Genomic DNA, 6,927 nt, shown 5'->3' on the forward strand with positions numbered 1-6,927 from the left:
GATGTTTTTATGACCGTTTATACCTTAAAATACTATGATGTATTTTTGACATTTTTTGCCATAGTATACTATGGCGTTTTTTGACATTTTTTGCCATATTGTACTATGATGTTTTTATGACCGTTTATACCTTAAAATACTATGGCTTTGAATTCCATATCATACTATGATGTTTTTATGACCATTTATACTTTAAAATACTATGATGTTTTTTGGCATTTTTATGGCTTATTATACTATGGCTTTGTATTCCTTATCATACTATGATGTTTTTATGACCATTTATACTTTAAAATAATATGATGTATTTTTGACATTTTTTGCCATACTATACTATGACTTTTTTTTGACATTTTTTGCCATATTGTACTGTGAAGTTTTTTACCATTTTTATAGCTTACTATACTATGTGAGTTGATTCCTCATCATAATATGATGTTTCTATGACCGTTTATGCCTTAAAATACTTTGACCCTTTTTGACATTTTTATGCCATATTGTTCTGTGAGGGTTTTTGGTGTTTTTATGGCTTATTATACTATGGCTTTTTATTCCTTATCATAATATGATGTTTCTATGACCGTTTATGCCGTAAAATACTATGATGTATTTTTGACATTTTTTGCCATATTGTACTGTGATGTTTTTTCGCTTTTTTATGCCTTACTACATTATGTGAGTTGATTCCTTATCATACTATGATGTTTTTATGACCGTTTATACCTTAAAATACTATGATGTATTTTTGACATTTTTTGCCATACTATACTATGACTTTTTTTGACATTTTTTGCCATATTGTACTGTGAAGTTTTTTGCATTTTTATGCCTTACTACACTATGTGAGTTGATTCCTTATCATACTATGATGTTTTTATGACCGTTTATACCTTAAAATACTATGATGTATTTTTGACATTTTTGGCCATACTATATACTATGACGTTTTTTGACATTTTTATGCCATATTGTTCTGTGAGGTTTTTTGGTGTTTTTATGGCTTATTATACTATGGCTTTTTATTCCTTATCATAATATGATGTTTCTATGACCGTTTGTGCCGTAAAATACTATGATGTATTTTTGACATTTTTTGCCATACTATACTATGACGTTTTTTGACATTTTTATACCATATTGTTCTGTGAGGTTTTTTTCGCATTTTTATGGCTTATTATACTATGGCTTTTTATTCCTTATGATAATATGATGTTTCTATGACCGTTTATGCCTTAAAATACTATGATGTATTTTTGACATTTTTTGCCATACTATACTATGACTTTTATTGACATTTTTTGCCATATTGTACTGTGAAGTTTTTTACCATTTTTATAGCTTACTATACTATGTGAGTTGATTCCTCATCATAATATGATGTTTCTATGACCGTTTATGCCTTAAAATACTATGACCCTTTTTGACATTTTTATGCCATATTGTTCTGTGAGGTTTTTTGGTGTTTTTATGGCTTATTATACTATGGCTTTTTATTCCTTATCATAATATGATGTTTCTATGACCGTTTATGCCGTAAAATACTATGATGTATTTTTGACATTTTTTGCCATACTATACTATGACTTTTTTTGCCATTTTTGTGCCATATTGTACTGTGAAGTTTTTTGCCATTTTTATAGCTTACTACACTATGTGAGTTGATTCCTTATCATACTATGATGTTTTTATGACCGTTTATGCCTTAAAATACTATGACCCTTTTTGACATTTTTATGCCATATTGTTCTGTGAGGTTTTTTGCCATTTTTATGGCTTATTATACTATGGCTTTTTATTCCTTATCATAATATGATGTTTCTATGACCTTTTATGCCTTAAAATACTGTGACTTTTTTTGACATTTTTTGCCATACTATACTATGACGTTTTTTGACATTTTTATACCATATTGTTCTGTGAGGTTTTTTGGCATTTTTACGGCTCATTATACTATGTCGTTTTGTTCCTCATCATAATATGATGCTTTTATGACCGTTTATGCCTTGAAATACTATGATGTATTTTTGATATTTTTTGCCATACTTTATTATCACGTTTATTGGCATTTTTATGCCTTACAATAATATTTCATTTGATGCCTTACCATTATATGATGTTTTTGTGACCTTTAATGATGTTTTTATGCCTTTTTATGCCTTATTATACTATTATGTTTTTCATTTTTTCACTTCACTTCAAAATGCCCAAGCAGATCAAAGGATAGGAGGACAAACATTAACCTTAGCGGATTAAGTTCAGAGTAATTAAAAGAAAAAGCTCAGGGCCCCACGTTGGGCGCCAGACAAGCAAAGGTTAATCTACCTTAAACCTATCAAATGTTTAAATTAGTTAAGTTCCATTGGAGAGAGCACAAAAACCCAGCTGATTGCTTACTTCAGCACTACAAAAAAATCACATAACCAGGTGTCTCATTGTTATTATATTAAATCAGTCATCAACCACAAACGATTATCATCATCATCATTTGAAATTAATCATCACCACGGTTTTCAGAAATCAGTTTACAGAAATTAAATAGTTAATTCACAGAAATTTAATTCACTCATCAGGCTCATAATAATGATAGTCAAAGGCTAGAGGGTGTGTGTGCGCAAGGGAATGAGTGTGAGTGGCCAGGTGTGTGGTTTATGAATGAACACCGAGCAGTTCAGCTCAGTTCAGGTCGAAAGAGTGCAGTTCAGTTCAGTTCAGTTCCTAGGAGTTCTGTGGGGTGTGGGTGTATGGAAGAATGAAGGCAATTGAATGAATGAATGGAATGGAAGTCAGTGGGGGTGGGGGTTGAGGATGAGTGTAAGTGTGTGTGGGCATGTGAGGGGCAGGTGAGTTGGGCAGTCAGCTGGAGATGCCTGTAGAATGAGGGGTCAAAGGACTTATCTGAAGGACCGCGGCCTTTGACCTGGACAGAGAGAGGTGTTTCGCTGAGATCCAAACCGGCCTGAGACTGTCGCCTGTTTCCCGGAGCTCAATCCTCTTCTCCTTAAACCGATCCTTTGATCCTCTCTTTTGTTTTTCTTTTGCCACCTCCAGTTTACTCAGAGTTTTCAGTTCTAGATCCCAGTACTGGTTTCTTTTCCTTCCTTTCCTTGTCTCACTTCTCACACTGTTTCTGCTTCAGCCTCCTTTGTTCTCCTTTGTTTGAGCTTCCCCCCTCTCCCAGCTCAGGTGTCTCTGATTTGTAACCTCTCCTCCCTCCTCTTGTGTGTGATGTCACTTCCTACTCACTATCCTGCCTTGCTACAGTATAGTATGGCAGAAAACATCAAAAAATATAATACTATATTAGGCATTAAAGGTCATAAAAACATCATATAATGGTAAGGCATCAAATGAAATATTATTGTAAGGCATAAAAATGTCAAAAAACATCATAGTATAGTATGGCAGAAAACAATAAAAAAACATCATAGCATATTAAGGGAAAAAATGTCATAAAAACATCATGGTATGGTAAGGAATAGAACGACATAGTATAGTAAGGCATAAAAATGCCAATAAACGTCATAGTATAGTATGGCAGAAAACAATAAAAAACATCATAGTATATTAAGGCATGAAAAGTCATAAAAACATCATAGAATTGTAAGGCATCAAATGAAATAGTATTGTAAGGCATAAAAATGTCAAAAAATGTCATAGTATCGTATTGCATAAAAATGTCAAAAAACATCATAGTATAGTATGGCAGAAAACAATAAAAAAACATCATAGCATATTAAGTCATAAAATGTCATAAAAACATCATGGTATGGTAAGGAATAGAACGACATAGTATAGTAAGGCATAAAAATGCCAATCAACGTGATAGAATAGTATGGCAGAAAACAACAAAAAACATCATAGTATATTAAGGCATGAAAAGTCATAAAAACATCATAGAATTGTAAGGCATCAAATGAAATAGTATTGTAAGGCATAGTATGATAAGGAATAGAACAAAATAGTATATTAAGGCATGAAAATGCAAATAAATGTCATAGTATAGTATTGCATAAAAATGTCAAAAAACATCATAGTATAGTATGGCAGAAAACAATAAAAAAACATCATCGTATAGTAAGGCATAAAATGTCATAAAAACATCATGGTATGGTAAGGAATAGAACGACATAGTATAGTAAGGCATAAAAATGCCAATAAATGTCATAGTATAGTATGGCATAAAACATCAAAAAACATAATAGTATAGTATGGTATAATACATCAAAAAATATAATAGTATATTAAGGCATTAAAGGTCATAAAAATATCATATAATGGTAAGACATCAAATGAAATATTATTGTAAGGCATAAAAATGCCAGTAAACGTGATAATAAAGTAAGGCATAAAAATGCCAAAAAACTTAAAAGTCAGAAAAAGTCATCGTATAGTATGGCATAAAACATCAAAAAACATAATATATTAAGGCATAAAAGGTCATAAAAAAATCACAGTATATTAAGGCATGAAATGTCATAAAAACATCATAGAATGGTAAGGCATCAAATGAAATAGTATTGTAATGCATAAAAATGTCAAAGTATAATACGGCATAAAATGTAATAGTAGATTAAGGCATAAAAAAGTTATGGTATAGTAAGGCACAAAAATGTCATAGTATAGTAAATTGTATAGTAAGGCTTAAAAATGTAATAGTATATTAAGGCATGAAAACATCATAGTCTGGTAAGGCATAAAGATGTCACAATTTAGTAAGGAGTTAAAGTTATAGTATATTAAATTACAAAAATTTTCTAAAATGCAATACTGTAGAAAGGCATAATTAAAGTCATAGTATAGTAAGGCATAAACACTTCGTAGTATAGTAATACATTAAAAACGACATAAGAAACGTCATAGTGTAGCGAGGCTTAAAAATGTAATAGTATATTAAGTCATAAAAACCCGTCACTGTATAGTTAGACAAAAAATGTCATGAAAAATTCATAGTATAGTAAGGCATAAAACTGTCATAGTATAGTAAGGCATAAAAACGTCATGCTCAGCCATGGATTTAAAATTGTTTGCATAGATGAAGAGGCGTAAAAATCACCTGGTTCAAGGTAAGACAGCTCAGTGTGAGTATTCATGTTAATGAATACTCTGTCACTGCTGTAAACGTTTCACAGGATATAAAGAATGCATGATAAACATCAGCTCCTGTAATATAATGAGGATCTCAGTGTGGTGGTCGGTAGCTGTTAACCATCATTAAATCGGATACATGGTGATGACGCCATCTTTGTGTTTTGCCCAGGGTTGATGGAAGACCTGGATAAGTGTGTTAATACAGTAATTACAATACGATGAGAGAGGGCTTCAGATTGAAACAATTTAAGCATCTTGGGGATCAAATGAGTGCAAATCATCGGGAACTTTTTGCCATGATTAAAACACATAAAGAAGGTACAGAAACTGAAATGGATAAGCTTGTGAAGGGAATCAAACAGATGATGGAAGAGGAAGTGAAACAGTCTGAAACTTCACTGCTGTCAGAGATTCGATTCATGGTGGAACAGCTACAAGTAGAGATCCAACCGGAGCTTAAAGGCTATCACACTGCTATTCAAGGAAGTATAAGCAAGCCATCCAAGATAGTTGAAGCCAGTAGTGACGAACTAACACAGCTGACCACACACATGAGTACAGTGGAGCAGGAAGGTAAAGAACAGTTACAACTTCTCAACAAGAAGACTTCTGATTTGGAAAGAAAGCTGGAAATTTTCAGGGTAGAAGTTAAATCTGCTTTTTCCTCCACTCGGTCTTCTGGTCCGAGTGAGGGTCCAAGTAAACCATTATCAGCTGTGGCTATAAACCCCAACATAATAAAAAGTGATCATATTAGGTTGACCTTCCCTACCAATGGTGGACCCACTGATGATCCAGACCCCCTTAATTATCTGTCCAAGTGCCATGATTTTCTCGCTCTACATCCTTTAGCTGATGCTGATATTATGGCAACTTTCAGGACTGTTCTCTATGGTACTGCTCGGGATTGTTGGGAGATCGCTAGATCAGAGGTCACTACCTGGAGTCAGTTTGAAACTGTCTTCCTGTTTGCTTTCCTTTCAGAAGACTACGAGGATGAACTTGCTGAACGTGTCAGAACCTGTAGACAGAAAGAGAATGAATCCATAAGAGACTTTGCTTTCTCCTATAGAGCTCTTTGTAAAAAGGTGGAACCCGTCTTTCACAGAGTCTAACATCGTCAAGATTATCTTGAAAAACATCAAACCTCTTCTTGCTAGTCAGCTCAGGGGACAGGTTGACACTGTTGAAGAGTTGGTGCGACTTGGTCATCAGTTTGAGAGAGACCAAATCCAGCAACTTGAATACAATCAGCAAATGAGAACTTGAAATGTCCAGCCCCATCATCACAAAAACCTTGCCTTTACTCATCCTAATGATAAACCCAAATCCTCTGTCTTGTGTTGGAGATGTAAGGGAGACCACGCTCCTGGCTCTTGCCCCCATTACAGTTCCCTTAGTGCCAACTCACCTACTCCTTTTCGGCAGCAGGGGCCGCCAAAACACCTCCCACGGGATCCAAAGCAAAAGGGTCCATCTGGTAATGGTTCCGTGTACATTATGAAATCGAGAAAACAGTTCAAGCCAAAAGCCCAACCATGTTACAAAGCACCTATATCAGAGACTTCTAATCTTCTGGATCCTCTGGAGTCCACCTCAAGTCCTCAACAACTTGTTGTTCCTCCAACCATGGACAGGGAGTCCCTTGTATCTTGCTAATGGTGAAGCTGCCATCCCACTTGGGTGGGGAGACCTTTGTGTTGACCTTCAGGGTAGAGTATCTACTCTACCTGTTGCTGTACTTGGACGAGAAGCTCTAGCTTATGGTATGGTTCTTGGCCTTGATTTCATCTCTAATGTGAAAATGATAATCAATGTCGCTGATAAAGTTTACAGTTT

This window comes from Seriola lalandi, unplaced genomic scaffold (genome assembly GCF_002814215.2).
Source record: "Seriola lalandi dorsalis isolate HSWRI2012SDOR001 ecotype SW California unplaced genomic scaffold, Sedor1 jcf7180002054162, whole genome shotgun sequence".
In the NCBI taxonomy this organism is placed as follows: domain Eukaryota; kingdom Metazoa; phylum Chordata; class Actinopteri; order Carangiformes; family Carangidae; genus Seriola; species Seriola lalandi.